Below are 17,434 nucleotides of genomic sequence, written 5' to 3' on the forward strand. Positions count from 1 at the left end.
AAGACTTTAAAACACTGACTTTACAACCAGTCTTATTGAGTTAAAGTCCCAAAATATGTAAGCCATTTTAGTTGAGTTTTCCGCGTATGTTTTTTTTTTTCTAATCAAGAAGTAGCATGGGCATTATCAAAAATATCGAGAGAGAAGTTTTGTAATTTCATTACAGTTAACCAAAAAATAAAGTTTTATTATCTTTGGAATATTTCAGAGAGAGAAAGAGAAGTATATTACTGGGACTCCCATCAAACTGCATGAGCCTGATGGATCATTCTTTTTCTCCATTCTAGGGAGATTGCAGCACTCGGAATGGTAATCAAGAACCTAAACACCTTGCCAAGTAGGTAATCCGAGAGACACCTGACAAATTTTTCATCCAGTTCCTTCACATTTTTTTGCTCCATGCTGATCACACTTCTTGTATTTGCCACTGCAAAATCAGTGGCCTCATTTTCAGAACACCCTTAGGACATGTTATAATTTCTATGGTTTCAGATTGTCTTACATTGGTTATATTTTAGCCTGGTAGCTTTCATGCAGAGGCTGGCCAGTAGCAGGGAAGGTGAGCATCAGCAAGGCAGAGCAAACACGGGGGTGGGGTGGGGTGGGGGGTGTGTCTGGGTGCAGAGAAAGTGTGAATGGGTGTTTGCAGTTAGTTATTTTTCCCAAGAAACAGGGTGAAGAAGTTTGGATAGTGGATTACTACAGTAGCATCCTATCTGGGACCTCTGCTTCCATCCTTGACCACCCGTGGTCTATTCAACACAGAGAGGCCATAGTAAATCAGTCAGAATTTGTCCCTCTTAATGGCTTCCCACCTCATTTAGAGCAAAAGTAGAATTCCTTACCTTAGACAAAGGCCATGCATGATCTGGCCCATTACTTGCCTAGCCTAGATGCCTATCTCCACTCACTGAGTTCCTGCCACAGTGGCCTCCTTCCGGTCCTCTAACACCTGGGGCAAGATCAGACCTCAGGCCCTTTGCACTGACTGATTCCTTTGCTTGGTGAGTATCTTCCAAAACATTTACTTGGCCAACTCCCTCAATTCTGCAATGTTTTCACTCAAATTTCACCCAGGGAGATTTTTCCTCCCCTGAATTGGTGACTTTATCTTCCTTCATTGTCTTTATTTTATTTATTTATTTTAACCCATGGCAATCCTCACATCTTTTTAAAATTTAATTAATTGGTTAATTAAGTTTATTTATGTAATCAAAAATTTAAGCTGTAGCACAGTAGGAGTTTTCATCTGTTTTTGTTCATGGCTCTATTCACTCAAAAACTTGAGTCTTCAAAGAATGTCAGCTAAATGAACAGAATGAATTGAAATCTTGAATCAGCATGCCTGTGATGAGGCAGCAGGATGAAGGTTGGATTTGGAGGTGAACACTTTGGAGTACAGTTCAAAATATCTTCTACTTGAATTTTAGTGTAAATGCTGGGGTGAAGTAAATTATGAATAATCTCAACCTCAGAGGTTGCCATTCCTTAAGAAAACCTCCTTAATTTTCATATATATATATTAAAGATTTTGTTTATTTGACAGACACAGAGAGAGAGAGAGAGAGAGAGAGAGAGCACAAGCAGGGGGAGCAGCAACAGAAGAGGGAGAAGCAGGCTCTCAGCTGAGCAGGGAGCCCGATGGGGGGCTCAATCCCAGGACCCTGGGATCATGACCTGAGCCTAAGGCAGATCCCTAACCAACTAAGTCACCCAGGCACTCCTTCCATTATATTTAAAAAATACGATAGTTAATAATTTAGTCAGGGTTTCCTAATCGCAGCACTATTAACATTTTGGGACAAATAATTTTTTTTGTTGTGGGGGCTGTTCTCTGCATCATAGGATGATTAGCAGCATCTTCAGCCTCTACTTAGCAGGTGCCAGTGTCAAACGCCTCCCGAAGCAGTGACAACCAAAAATGTCTTAGACACTGTCGAATGTCACCTGGAGGGTGACACGCTCCTGGTTGAGGACCACTGATATAAATAATGCTCACATATTCCTACTTGGATAAAGTATATTTTTGATACGATACATGCAGTGGAGTGGAAATCATGGGGATCTCATGCTTATGTCATCAGCCCTGTCGATAAGCACCGTAATAACTGGTAGCAACATGTGACACTTGTAAATGTTAAGATAAAATTTAGGAAGAAATAGAAAATGGATAACTCCTTGTTAAAAGGCCTAGCAACTATGCTTCAGGAGTAACGGTGACTGTTGAGAAGTCTCAGGAAAGAGCCTTGGCAAAATAAAAATAATAAAGAACAATGTGCCTTCCTCTGCAGCTTAATGGGTAAAATCACACTAAAGCAAACATAGCTTCATCACTGGGAAAATGGAATCACAAGAGGGAAAGAGGCAACATGAAGTCTGTGTGTGGAGGGGAGACAGCTCCTTGTTCCTTTATTTCTGCTTTAGGATGGTATGTGGCAGGTGGATGAAGAGTTTGGATGCCGCCTCTTTTGAAAAAAAAAAAAAAAAAGGTTGCTTGATTGATTAAAAGGTCTACTTGTAGAGACACCTCTTTGTCCCTGGCTGGCACTTTCATGGGACATTTGTCCAGGTAGCAGTCAATATACAAGCCCAGAGTTCTGAGAACTACCTGCCACAAAACAATGCTTCTAATTGGTGGGGGGGGGGGGGGGGGGGGGCGGCTGGAGGTTGGGGTTGGGTTCTAAGCAGATGTAAATTTTAAGAGTTCTATAAGGCACATCATAGATATTTATCAAACTGAAGAGAAGGAACGTAACCTTAGCAAGTGGAAATGGAAGTATATTTTGCGACCATTTGCGGATGCCATGGAATGAGAAACTGAAAAGTAAAAAGAGGCAGACTCGAGGCCTGCAAGAACTCTGATGAGGAGCAGAAAAAAAAAAAAAAATCTCAGAATGTGCTTTTTGATATGTTTGGGGAAAGTCGTCTTATACGTCACTATTATTTTATGCAATACTTCCATGTCCTTGGTGTCATAGATATCATATCCATCCATATGTCCTCCAAACACCCCTCGATGTGTTGACTGCCTTAGCATCGGTTCTCAATGAAACGTAATGGGAATCCCGAACGCCTCGCCGCCCAGCCTCTGAGTTGTACCAAGGACCAGAGCTGGAGTCACACTGATTAAGCCTCTCAACTCTTGGGTGTCAAAGAAGGCATGTCCCTAAATAGGTCACTAAAGGCCCCCAGGAAGCCAAAAAAAAAAAAAAAGGAAAGAGCTCCCTAAAGCAAAGTGGCATTTAATTGGGAACCTTCAGACATCTGTCACTCTTGGTGACCAGCGCCAGGGAGGACTTCGCACACTTGCGATGGCGCAGGTGGGACGCGGCTGACAGCTGCTGTACGTGGAGCAGGGTGCAGGGGCGGGTGCCCGCGCGCGGGGTGGGGAGGGGGGAGGAGAGGCTGCCTTGGAAGACGGGGTTTTTTCATCTCAAATATGGCTAAAAAAAAAAAAAGTCTGGGGCTCCAAGTGTCTCCTAAATTGCTGTCAGCTGTGCCTTTGGGCGCCCCTGCCTCTCAAGCCGCGGGGCGCGCGCACCTAGAGCGCGGCTCGGCATAAAGTTTGCAGAGGGAACGCGGAGTGCGCCCCGCCCCACGCGGAGCGGTGGTTGGTCCGGGCCCCGCGGCTCGGGCTGGAACGAGCGTCCCAATCAGCTCGCGAGCCCCGGGCGCGCTCCCTCCCTCGGCCTCCGCGTCCGCGCCCTGCCCGCCGCGCCCCCTCCCCTTCCCCAGTCGCCTTCCGCTCCCTCCCGGCGGCGCGCAGCGGAGGCCGAGGCGGCTCGGGGTCCCCGCCTGGCCGTCCCCCAGCCCCGCAGGGAGCCGCCGAGCGCAGCAGCGGCCGAGCGGGCGCGGCCCCCGGCAGCCCACCGAGCGCCCGGCCTCGCCCCGCGCAACCAGGCGGCCCGAGCGCGCGACGCCGAGTAAGTGGCCGGCGGCGGGGTGGGCGGCCGGGGCGGGGGCGGGGGCGCCTCCGAAGCCCCTGCGCCCCGGGGCCGGCGGAGGCACCGGCCGGGCGTGGGGTGCAGGGTGGCGGTCCGGGGGGGTCAGGGTGCCCGGAGGCGGTGGGTGGGGGCGGCTTTTGTCCCGACCCGCGAGCATCTGCACCTTGTGCTGCCCGGGGCGGAGGGGCGTCTGGGTCTGCGCGGGGTGGGGGGCGCCCCGGGGCCGGCGGAGGCACCAGCCGGGCGTGGGGTGCAGGGTGGCGGTCCGGGGTGGGGGTCAGGGTGCCCGGAGGCGGTGGGTGGGGGCGGCTTTTGTCCTGGCCCGCGAGCATCCACACCTGGCCTTGCCCCGGGCGGAGGGGCGTCTGGGGCTGCGCGGGGTGGGGGGCGCCCCGGGGCCGGCGGAGGCATCAGCCGGGCGTGGGGTGCAGGGTGGCGGTCCGGGGTGGGGGTCAGGGTGCCGGGGGGCGGTGGGTGGGGGCGGCTTTTGTCCCGGCCTGCGAGCATCTGCACCTTGTGCTGCCCGGGGCGGAGGGGCGTCTGGGGCTGCGCGCGGTGGGGGGCGCCCCGGGGGCAGCCCCCCGTCCTCTCTCCTGGGCTTGCGGGCTGCGCCCACCGCGGTGGCCCTTGTGGGGATGTAGGGGTCGACGTCGAGAAGCCCTCCCCGGCTGCCGGCCGGCCCGGGAACGGCTCTGCGGGCAGGTGGCCGCGACCGAAGCGTAAAAGGCGCAACTTAAGCCCGTGCGCGCTGCGAACGCCGACTTCGGGGGCCGCCCGCGCTCGAACTTCGGGGCTCGCACGCCTGGAGGTGGGGGGTGGAATGTTCACCGCTAACTTGCCGGATGCCCAGTCGGAGTTGAGGTTTTTCATAGGTTGACCTTTTTTCTTTTTCTTTTTCTTTTTCTTTTTCTTGGTTTTTTTGTTTTGTTTTGTTTTTTGGGTTTTTTTTGGAAAAGCGCGGAATGCATTCGACTGCTTCCCTGCTTATCCGACAAAATATACCGCTTGCTCTTGGAGGACGCACATCCTGCCCCTACACACACGCGCGCACACCCCCACACCCCCACACCCCCACACCCCCACACCCCCACACCTGGCTTCTGCGCGGTGAGCCCCCGCGGCCCAGGCTAACCGCGGCCGCCAGTGCGTGGGGATTCCCTGGAAAACTAGAGGCCGCGGTGGCTCCGGGGAGAGGAGGAGCGGACCGTGGGTGCGGCGGGGACGTCCCCCCTTCCCCTTCCACCTGGACAGATAGCTCGTGGCTTGAGCAGCTTGAGGCAGGTGGTGTGCGTGTGCGTGTGCGTGTTGGAGCGGCGGACCTGGGAGGAGACCGAGGGCCGGCCAAGAGGAGCTTTAGGATCCCCCGCCCCCAAACCCCTCATGAAGCAATTTCAGGATCCCAGGCCAGCGTCAAGTTGGTGAAACAGGAAAGCCGACTTGGCCCCCTGGGTCACTGGGGATGATGGATGCGTGGAGATCCTCCTGGGTAGTGGTAGTGAAACAAAAGAAGTGTCTCCCAGCCCAGAAGACCAAGCATGGATTTTCCGTCTTAGGTGCCTTTTTAAGTAAATTACTCACCTTAGGGACCAAATCGTTAAAAAAAATCACTTCACATTACTTACAAAGTCCAGTTACATTCAGAGGAAATTAGAGTGGGTGTTAGCTCCTTTCCCCTTTTGAGAGGTGAGATACGTTAGATAGATCGGTGATACTTCCTCATTGAAACCAGAGGATGAGACTTTTTAAAATTTTATTCAAAAAAAAAAAAAAAAACCAAACCCAAACACCCTATGGCTATTATTCTGTGCTTTAAGAAACTTTGGTGCGTGAGTTCTCCAATTGTGCTTTACATCTTCCGAAGGTGATCTTTTCTCCCCCTGGGAATTTTTTCTTCACCCAGGTGGTGAGGGGGCAGGGAGGAGGAGGGGAGGGGAGGGGAGAGGGGAGGGAGGAGGACCCCCTTCCTTTAGGACAGTTTTCTTCCCATGAGTGAAACCAGTGAGGGATGCCCACCTGAAGCCTTACAGTAGGCTTACAGTGGGTGCTCTATTTCAGCTGGTCACTTGTGGATACAACTGCATTGTATTTTTTTCTTTTTTTTTTTTTTTTTTAAGATTTATTTATTAGAGCAAGGGTCAGAGGGAGGGAGAGAGAGAGTCATAAGCAGATTCTGCGCTGAGCATGGAGTCCTGTGCAGGGCTTGTTCCCAGGATCCTGAGATCAGGACCCGAACTGAAACCAAGTGGGGTTGCTTAACCAATGGTGCCACACAGGTGCCCTGCGTTGTATTTACAGAAGCCAGAGCTGTGCTAATGCCCAGTTAATGTCCCATTAGTAGATAACTTGTATTACCTGATGTTTAAATGAGGTATCACAGGAGATGAGAAAAATGTAATAGTATATAGAGTAACATATGTACATATTATATAATAATACATAGTTCTGTGGTTTCCTATATTTTTTGTAATAAATTTGCAAATTTATTGAGAGCTTCAATGCACCTTATTTGGTCTTTACATATAGCAATATGTAGCAGGATGCACATTTTTTTTAGGCATTTTTCTTTGTAAAAAAAATCAGTGTAGTAAAATCAGTGGCCTTGTTTGAATATCCATGAAACTTGATCATTGGAAATATCCTGAAAGAAATAAGGTCCCCAAATAGTTTAATCACTTTTATCAATAAAATCAATCTTAGAAATGAACTGTTTTAGCTACAAATGCTTTTTTCCCCCTTTGAAGATACTCTTGTTTTCTCATTTAAGTGATCTCTCCCCATGGATTCTGATCCCATTTTCTGATCTGTGGGTTTTTTTTTTTTTAATCACTCTTCAAAATTTTCTCAGGAGACTGAGTTTAGTTGGCTTACTCAAAATGTGGTTACCTAATGGCTAAGGTAGGCCCAGAAGTCGGAATACACCTTAAAGTTCTCCACTCATGCTTTTCTTTTTTTTTTTTTTTTAAGATTTTTTTTTTTTTTTATTCATAAGAGACACAGGGAGAGATGCAGAGATGCAGGCAGAGGGAGAAGCAGGCTCCCTGCGGGGAGCCCCACGTGGGACTGGATCCCAGAACCCCCCAGATCACGACCTGAGCCAAAGGCAGATGCTCAATCGCAGAGCCACCCAGGTGTCCCTCCATTCATGCTTTTAGTATTGTGGCATAGGGATATGGAGAGTTGTCCCTACTTCTCTCCTGAAGGTACTGTTCTCATTGAGAGTGCCCAGGGTGACCAGAGCACAAGCATGGTCTACACCTGAGTGCACTGAAGTCTAGTGTAAGGAGCCCCGGGGGAGTCAGGGCTCTCCAACTGTGCTGTTCACTGCTTGGATGCTGAATGGGGCTTCTTCAAAAGGTTAAGGCTGCCGTTCTAATGAATAATCAGAAGAACTTTTGTCTCTTCTTGGCACAATGCCATGCCATTGCTCTGTGGTAAAGTAATATTCAGATATGGATCTTCTCTTTATGAGCTGGGTCGGCTCTTTTCCATCCAGAGCCAACTGGCCTGAGTGGGATTTGGGCCGCAGCCTGCCTTTGGAAAGCTGTTCTTCATTCCTGATGTTTAAGGCCAATTCCACTTTCCATCCATCGAGCCATTTTTCCATGCACTTCTTGCCAGTCTTGTATGTGACAGGGTTCTTAGTGTCATACAATCTTTCTTAGGTTGTCAAATATAACAGGGCTTTTGTTCCGCCCTGGTTTAGTATTTGGTTAAAAAAAAAAAAAGTTAAAATGTCTGCGGTGTAAAAGAGTAGCTATAATGGAACATTTTCAGAGGGCATTATATTTATGTTAACATTGTGGATTTGATTATGTAGATCACATTCACCGCAAATCCCTATTTCTTAAGGGTAGGCAAAGAAGACAGTGAATAGTTGATGCTTGAGGTAGTTTGAGAGATTTTAATTTCTTCTACTGGGATTTGTTTTTTAGCCATTTCTTCACAGTGGATTTAGGTAAACTGACATTTATTTATTTTTCTTTCTTCTTCTTCTTCTTCTTCTTCTTCTTCTTCTTCTTCTTCTTCTTCTTTTTTTTTTTTTTGGTAAAGTGACATTAAAAAAAAAATCACCATCATGTATTTCCTAACAACAGAATTCTTAGAGTCCTAAACATCATCCTTAGGAAAAAAAAAAGTCAATTGTTGTATATGAATCTCGAAAGAGGTGAGTGAGAGTAACTGACACCGTGCTCTTAATTCTAAGAACTGTGCTTAGTACAACCCAAAATGTCACTTAAAAATGGCCTGCTGTATTCTTAACCCTTTGTTTCCACTTCCAACTGTAACACTTCCCTGTCCCCTTCCTCTGGCTCTCATTGCTCCCTTCCATTCATCCAATGCCATCATTTCCCATTTAACAAATCCCATGATGTCTTGCCCAATTCCTTTGCCGTATCTGTGATGGTGAATATCTGGAAGCATTGCCCATATGTGGGATGCATGGAAGGCTGGGCCTTTGTAGCTGAAATTTTCACATATTTCTCATCCGGTTCACTCAAATCTGTTTTTCAGGCCAATGTGCACTCTATCGACTACCCTGGGTTAGTTCCCTTTTGACTAAGAAGGACCCTAGTTAGGATCATTTCATGCTTTTGTCACTAGGAGAGGCTTGGCTTCATTGTTTCTTAGCGAAGCCTGGATTACTCACTTCCATCTTCCCAGGTCCTGCTTTAACAATGCAAATGTTTCTTGCTCCTTTGGCAAGTCAATTTAACCATAATAAATAATTTTTATTATATATGCTAGATGCCTAATGTAATATACTCAAGAAATACAACACATAGTTTCTTTTCTCTAAGGCTTACAGTTTTACAGTTCCATTTGTATATGGAAATGGTGCTAACTTGTGAAATCCTTTATTACAAATTCATTTAAAAGAGATGTCAATGAAAATCCATTTATACTCCCTTCCCATCTCTGGAAAAAAACACATTTTAAGTCACAGGTCATTTCATCAAACAAACGGCTTCCTTTTCCTTAGCATGCAGCAGCCTTGCTTGCCAACACTGCCTTCTTACGATTATCTGATTATATTTTACTGTAACCTCCTTGACCTATTAATTTTTTTCCAACTTCCTTGGACACTCCTCTCAGTACTTTTTTTTTTGCATCTTTTCCCTTCAACTTCCAAATGTGGATATTTATTTCCAAATATTCAAGTCTCACTCCCTACCTTTCCACTACCCCCCCCCCCCCCCCCAGATGCTTCAGTATTAATCTTGGCTTTGAGTTTCTACTTCACTTTTCATGAGAGAACTTGCAAATGTCTCCATTCTCTATTGAGTTTTGGTGTCACATTCTTAATTTTTTTTAAATGAATACTTAAGGGGAGCACAATCCTAGTTGGAGAAGGAGATTGAAATAAAAGATTTTTTGTTACTTTGTTCTTAACCCTAACAGACTTCTGCACATATTGACTATCCCATTATATATCAGGTAGTGTGATAGGGGTTACAAAAATAGGCCTTCACATAGCTTTTGGGCTACTCAGTGTTTGTGTGAATACCATTAAAATTACTACAAGTTAGAGTAAGATGTGTACAGACAAAGTGATTGTACGCGTAAGATGTGTACATACAAAGTACATACAAAGTGACAAAGTGATTTTAAAAAATTTATGAGAAAAGGAGTTTAACTCAAAAGGCTAAATGGAGAAGGTGATAATATGTATTTCAAACTTATCACTGTGTTTTGGTTACTCTAGTGCCATTTATCTGGAAGAGAAATTGAACTCTTGATTCCTTCGTGCCTTCATTTCACATCAGCCATACAATACAGCAGGCAGGAAGTGACTCCAAGTGACATCTTAGAATTCACTCGGAGTTATGTAGAGTAAATATAATTTGAAAGATTTGACACATCACCATAGATGTCTCTTCAGGAAAATTTATAGTGGGAGTGAGATGACTGCCCTTCAGGGGAAATCTATGCATGGAGGAGAAGAAAGCAAATCCTCCGATGTCCTCTGTGGAATTTGTAGGAAACTGTAAGGGAGTGGGAGGCACCCAAGGAGGGTTTCCCAGGCAAATCTGCCCTCTAGGTGGAGCTCTCATTCTGCCCTGCTCTTTTCTCCGCCTTTACATCAACCCTTCCAAGTGACCTTTAACTCTTGCTTTCTGCAGCAGGGTTGACCCTGGAAGAGCTCATCTTTTCCCAATCATAATTACTCACCATTGTCACGAGCTCAACCCCCCCACACCATGTACCCTTAAAGGTAGGGACTCCCTCCTTCATCTCAAGGACCCTAGAATATCTGGCACTGGATCATTGAAAATGACCAATAATGTCTGGCAAGTGAAAAGAGAAATGACTTTGAAAACCATTTTTTCTGCCTCTCATGCTCTAAAGACCTTGATGGTCTGTCCTCTATACATGATCCCTCTAAACATCACCTGGTGCCAATTTCCTATTTAAATCTGAGCGCCCCCATTCGTAGCTTCCAACCTCTGTAAGAAGCCTCTCCATCTCTCGTTCCACCTAAGGCCACCTAAGCCTGCCAGTGCTCTGGAATATCTTCTAATCATAGACTCCCTCATCCACTTTATGCCCAACTGTTGCATGGTCTCCGACTCATGGCTACGTCCTTAATAGAGAAATCTGACTTACCTCTTCTTTAACAGACCATAAAAGTCAAAGCTACAAGACTGATCACTTGAAGCCTTCTTTTTCACCATAGCTCCAACGTGGCACTAGAATATGTGCTTTTCAGAACTTTCTACATCTATCTCTCTATATAAAATTTTATACTTAGGCTGAGCAGGGTTTTTAAAAAATTGATGCAGTTAAGCTCCGAGGAGTTAAGATGAGTTAAGTGCCATGCAAGTACTGAAACAAAGGTTTTAAATTCCCAGTTTGTGTGTTTTCTTCTCCTCTATAGTGTAATGCCATTTCTTCCTTTGGCTAATTAATTTTATGTCCCAGTTGCCTCTTATAGCAAACCTAAACTCCAGTGTGTGTGTGTGTGTGTGTATATATATATATATTTAGAGAGAGAGAGAGAGAGAGAGAGAGAAAGAGGCCAAATGACCTAGGGTACTGGTTCCTTGTCTTCAATGTTTATCAGAATAACCAGAGCCCTGTCTAAGCCTCCAGATGCCTGGGGCCCATCCCCACAGAATCTGACTTGAGAGGTGGAATCAGGGAGTCTGGACGTGTGACAGGCCACTTGGATGCAGGTGATATGTTAAAAATATTAGCCCTAACACTCCAGTATTTGAGCTCCACGGTCAAGGAACTCAAGGTAGAAACCACAGCTATACTTGCTACTAGCTGTGTGACCATCAGCAGTTATCATGTTTTTTCTTCAATTGCCTTCTGTCTCATTTTAATGAGAGCACTAATACTGTGTAGGATTGACATGAGTATTGATCTAGAAAATGAACATGACGGACTGAACCCAGAGTCTGTGGGGGCGTGTTTGACAAGGATGATGAAGGTGCTAATTATGGTGACGCAGCACCCCACAACACTGTGCTCCCTCACTGCTTTCATTTCTCATGCCCAGTTGGGTTCTCAAACATGCAGACAGAAACTTGGGTGACGCCCCCTCTGCTTGTTGAAATGCTTCTCCTCTCCACACTCTCAGATCATTCTCTGTAAATGCAGCTCCCAAATGCCTTTCCTCTGAAAAGAAACATGCAACATGTGGTCATGCTTAAGGCCTGGGGTCTCCAAATCAGGCTGGAGACCTTGACCTTTCTTGTATGGTCTAGCAGGGCAGTGTGCATTTAGGGCACCCCCGGGCCCAAAGAAAGCCATCCTATGGCTGACGCTGGTGAGGCCCACAACCTTGTTCTCCCCTCCCTGACTCCTGCCACCAAGGAGGCATCAGCTCAGAGGAGTTGTCAGGGTTAAGGCGTAGAAGCCCACATTGTTTCCTTGTGGCTCTTCCTGTTATTTGGTATGGGATGGTGCGTACGTCACTGAGTCTCCCGCAGCCTCAGGGTTTCTTTTTAGCTGTCAGATGGCACTGAGGATGGTGATGGTATTACCTGCTTTGCCTTTGGTGATAAAGGTAAACTGTGACAATCCAACATTTATAAATTGTAAACTATTACATTAAATGTGAGTCGTTAGTAATAAAATCAGTGGAGCCAGGTCTGTCTCTTTTCCCAATTCTGCTGCATGTCATTGTCATTTTCTGAGGACTCCTAGAGATTGCTTAAGTTGCTGGAAGGTAAGTTTGGATGAGGTGAGTAGGACGAGAGATGTGTGAAGGGTGTGAAGAAACGAAAATCTGAGTCAGAGTGGGGGGGGGGGCACAACCCAAGAAGACAATCCTAAAAAAAGGCTAAACTAAAATGGTTTTGCATTCTTTTACTAAATATTATATTACAGTTCTTCCTAAGAGTTGTCAAGGAGACACCCAATTTTTCAATCTCTTATTCTCCCTCAATTTAGGTCTTTGCAGCGCTGTGTTTACACTATAGCAGGTGCTTCTCACACCTTCCTGTGTATTTCAGTCCCCTGGGGATCTTGCTAATGCAGATCCTGAGTTAGTGGGCATCAGGCCACTTCTCCCCAGCTCCCCAGCGATAGCAGTGCTGCTGGCCTGGGGACCTGACTTTGAGTAGCCAGCCACCGGAGTTGAGTTGAACAAACCTGAGAGAATGGGAGAGGGATCAGAACTCTCCACGCGTGACATCCATAGCTTCCAACAAACATGGAGAGTCATGGGCAGTAACCCTTTTTGCTGCATGCAAAAGCTGCTCATCCCCATACTTGCCATCCAAACATTTACAGTGTTTGGTTGTTTATTCAAGAAAATTGCAGTTGCCTTCTGAATTCTGCATCAGCTAAAAACCCTCAGAGTCAGTGCCCCCCTGCCCTGTGGGTACTAGTGTCTCCTTTCCCGGTGCTTTCCCTTGAGAGGGGAGAAGGGATCCAAACACTGCCTTCTTAATTTGCCTTAAAAGCAACTGAGACTTCATTCTTAATATGAAAAGGATAAAATATAATTTGTTTTCTTTGTGCTAGAATATTCTCCTCTTTAGGTTTTGTGTATATGTCATTCTCTTTGATCATCCCATCCATACCATAATGGAAGTCGAGGAGGTGTCATCCATCTGTGTGACTTCCGAGAAGACTCGGGGCTGCCCGGAGAAGAAGCCAGAGATTTTTGCCTCAGAGCCAGGTTTCAGCAATAAGGAACATATCTCGGTAACATTCTTTGGTAACAGAAAGTCTTCACTCAAGCTAAAACAAATGGAGACCGCACAAAATTTTGAAACAGTGTTTTCATACTTGTTTGCTAATAATACAGACTTTTTGAAACCTGGCCCTGGGGTCCTTGCCCCCAAGAGCAGAGGATCATCCCTGAGGTTTTGACATACAGCAGTCTTCATTTCGGATCACTAGAACACTGGAGGGATTCCAGTGAGCGTGTGCCAGCTGTCCCTGGGGCATGTCTATGTTAAGCCAGAAGTGGGATCTTTGGCTTAAAAGAAATACCCTGCAGCTTTGGAGACACTTATGCAAGGGTCAATTTTGTTGTCCAAAAAGTAGTTTCCAGAAAAAAAATGTTGCCTTCTCTGTGCAGTATGTTTCTGTAGGTATGGTCCACGGGGTGTCATTGAGGGAGACTGAACTGCCCCGGGAAGGAAAGCAGGTAGTTTATTAGATTATTTTAACAGGTTTAGGCACTTAACATTTTGAAACAGAAGCCTTTCTTCCTATCCTCTTTTCTTATTTATAGCATACGTTTAATTATTAAGTTCAGTGTCTTTGGCGATATTCAGAATCTCAAAAAGAGCTCCATGCATGTCAAACTTGTGAGAAGGTTGCTTCGCTTTAATCATATGAAATATAATGAAGAGTTTTTACATTATTACATTTGTTATTAGAAAAGCAAATATATACCTGAAGAAACATTATTTTTTTCTCTCACTTTAGAAAACTACACGTTCCTGGTATAAGATGCTCAAATTTTTAAGAACTATAAAGAAGAAAAACTCACTTTAAGTCTTGCTCAAAATGGATACTGCTATTAACACTGTGATATACATCTACAGATTTACCAATATAACTTTAAAAAATAGTTGTAGGAATGGTTGTAGGTCTTTAAAAAATCAACATTATTAATGCAGGCTATACTTTTAATAGCTTTACACACATTAATGTGCATTCGATTTTACGAAATGGGCCAATTATGGTGGAAATTCAATTTATTTAGCTTGACATGGGGAAATTTGAATCATTAAAAAAAAAGCCTAGTAAATTACAATTACAGAGTCTCATAATAAAGTTGGAAGTAGGAAAATGAAAACAAATAAGCATAATCCCTTAAAGCAAACAAAAAAATCTTCGTCTCAGCGAAGGATGTACTGTTGAGCCAGGAACAAGTAATCCCATGGAACTTAGTGTGTGCCAATGAAAGGTCAAGCTCAGTAAACAGTATCTTCCATTCTTACCCTTGAGGACCTTTCCAGATACATAAGGGGAGGGGGTTAGGGTTTCCCCAGGGGAGCTACAGCTGTCAGATCCTGCCTTGGTCCCATCTAACCCCTGTAGCAGCTCCCAGGAGGCTAGGGGACCTCTGGGCTGTTCTGGGGCCCAGAGGCTGGGCCCAAAGCACTGCAGGTGGTCAACCTGCCCAGCAGCAAACATTTTGATGTGTCCATGGCTCTTTGATGCGTTGGCACCCAACGGAGAGTTGTTTATTTGCTCTGTTGCTATTTGGAAGGTCTAATGCACAGATCGGCTGTAGTTGAAAGTGAGTCAGATCAAATTTGCGTTTGACAACCCGCATTCCTGATTGGAGAGGACATGCGGTACTTAAACGCTTTGATTGTCCATGCCAGTATTGGGATTCCCACCAACTTGAGCCTGAAATGATTTTCAGCCTTTTCAAATAGCGGTTTTAGTCTGACAGGGATCACAGAGTTTGCCCCCTGATACGTGATATCTGGGGATTTGAAGATGTATTTCAAGGCTGTCATAAATGAATTTGGTTTGGAGAGAGAGATCAAAAGCAATGTGGCAGGAGTAAGTGGGTAGAGGTGGATTTCTAACCAGTTTCTCTCAAAATTGATCTGCAGTTCCAAAAAGCAGCCTAACTCGGGGGTTCTACTGCCTCATCCAGTGATGTTCTCTTGCAAGATGTTAAAATGAGGGCAGTTAACTTCAAAGGCAGCAGATCCAACAGACAAAAGAAATGCAAGTGGACTTGGTCTGAGACCTTAGAGAAAACATCCGCAAACCTGAGAGTCGGAAGCCCTGTACTTGGGGAGAGGAACTTGGGGCCTCCCAGAAAATTCTGTTAGATGGAACTGAGGTTTCCTTCACAGCAGAGGAACCACTGGACCCACTGGCTCTGGTGGGATTTGTTAGGAGACTCCTCTGGGCTGGGTTGGTCTTGTTTGCTTTTCAATTCCCTGAGCTTTAGATGCCTCTTGGTATAATGACACCATGCAGTCAGTCTGGCTCCGTGGAGCAAGCTTGTCCCCTCCTTGTTCTTAGAGGAAGCTTTTGAAGACAGAACAGTAGCAGCTCTTCCAGTGCCTTAAATAGGGCCTAAGCAATATTGGATGCAAGACCATGAGGGGAGACTATTTGGTCTAGTTGGCCGGAGCCAACTCTTCCGTAAAGGTGCACATCCTCTAACCAACTGTCTTCTCCACCCTTGATGGGGGGGGAGGGTCATGAAAGGGGCTCAAGGAGGAGACAGAGAGGCTCCCTTTCCTGCGCTGGAGCACAACAGGATCCTCCAGGCCCAGGGCTTAGCTGCACACATACCAGTGAGCTTCGCCTGGTGAGTTTTGTCCCTTGCCTTCCACTTACCAGCTGTAGCATGCAATGTTGTTTAAATCAGAAAAAGTTTAGGCTTGGTCCTTTCTATTAAAAAGTCCAATTTTATCCTGAACAAATTATTATCCCCTTGTCTTCTCCCTACCTCCAACTGACTGACATCTTCCTTATCTGGTTTCCAAGTCCATGCCAAGGTGTGGCTAGGTTTATTATCATCCATTAGAACTTGAGCAACGTTTGAAAACCAGTACAGAATAAGGGGAAGGTGTAACTACTCTTCTTACTGCGATTTTAATGTATCTTTGGTGAAGAAGCTCAACATAAGTATTAGAGGCTGTTTTTCTCAAAAGGGAATGGATTTCATTGCTTAGCCAGTGTGATAAGGGATGGCTTATCTCTACTCTTGGTGCAATTTAAGCAAAATCACACTCTGTCCCTTGAAAGTGTTAAATATTTGTATCTGTTATGACTCATAATGCTGCAGTGAGATCAGGGAACCCGTTAGACCTGCAGAGAGGCCAGGAACCTCTGCATTGGAAGAGGCGACGAACATGGCAGTGAAGTGCAGACCAACTAGTAAGGCCTTAAGGAGCAAGTAACAACATTCTCCCAGAGGGTACAGATGGAGAAACTCTGACTGAGACTGTGGCTCATCAGGTAAGTTTGACTTTGACTGAATTAAGGAAGAATAAATACCCAGTGAGGAACACCGTATCAATTGAGGGATACTTGAGGAACATACTAGAAAGGATAAGACATAGCAAATATTGACCGGTGTTTCTTGAAGCATATCTGCGGATCTTATGACCTATCCCTCAAGATAACATCTAATACTATTTCCATTTGTAGACCTCTGCGTGAAGATGCTTCCATTTTTTTAAACCTTTTATTTATTATTTATTAGAGCATGCATGCGTAGTTTGGGGGGGGCGGGGGCGCTGAACAGAAGGAGAGAGAGATCCCAAGCAGACTCCCTGCTGAGCATGGACCCTGATGCGGAGCTTCATCTTAAGACCCTGAGATCGTGACCTGAGCTGAAATCAAGAGTCAGGCGCTTAACCGACTGAGCCACCCAGACACCCTGAAGATGCTTCAATTGTTAAATCATTTTGTGTTTTTGATCCTTTGTGTTTAAAGGAAATCATTGTATTAATTCTGAGCTTCAGTGGCCATGTGTCTTGTCACTGAATCTCATCGTTCTAAACTCTGTTGCTGGGTAAATCCTTTCTAGTTCTTTCTGTCTATCACTGCCCATCAAGCAACTGGTACAGAGCATTTGTTGCTGCATAGAATTAGAGTAACATTTTACCTAGTTTCTTCTCTTCCCCTCCATCCCTACTGCCCTGTCTCCACCAACCCTGGCAAGATTTAATATTACTTGGCTGCCGTAGCACGAACTGTGACCTGAGAAATTGTTTCTCTTGGCATCTCCAGTTTTTCTTTTCTGCTCAATCCTTCATACTCACGGATATTTCTTCTATCGATGTTCAGGCACACAGGGGCCTGCCTTCTGCTGTTATATGAAGACATCTTGTATCCAAGCGTCACACTGGCCATTGGCATCCCTCACTTCCCTTGATGTGCTGTGGGGACACATGGCAATCAGTCAAGTTCAGGACCTGCCAGCACCGCAGAGGTGCTGTTTCTAGGAACTTCTAGGGCCAGACTTTGTCCCTTATCAGTAACTTCTAGAAGCTGCAGACCTAGCTGGCTTTCTTGTGTGATTTCCTCCCCTTTTTTCCTTT

General features: G+C 45.6%; 1 protein-coding gene across 2 annotated transcripts in view; it reads left to right on the top strand.

Moving 5' to 3' along the window:
* The first annotated feature begins 3,418 nt into the window (after nucleotides 1-3,418).
* The window catches only part of PTN (pleiotrophin), a 100,927-nt gene continuing 86,911 nt past the window's right edge, over nucleotides 3,419-17,434 (top strand). For both annotated transcript variants that reach the window (XM_072762959.1, XM_072762961.1), the window contains exon 1: nucleotides 3,419-3,923. The gene's annotated coding sequence lies outside the window, so the exon portion shown is untranslated. The remainder of the gene's footprint in view (nucleotides 3,924-17,434) is intronic.

Source organism: Vulpes vulpes, chromosome 7, assembly GCF_048418805.1.
Source record: "Vulpes vulpes isolate BD-2025 chromosome 7, VulVul3, whole genome shotgun sequence".
Taxonomy (NCBI): Eukaryota; Metazoa; Chordata; class Mammalia; order Carnivora; family Canidae; genus Vulpes; species Vulpes vulpes.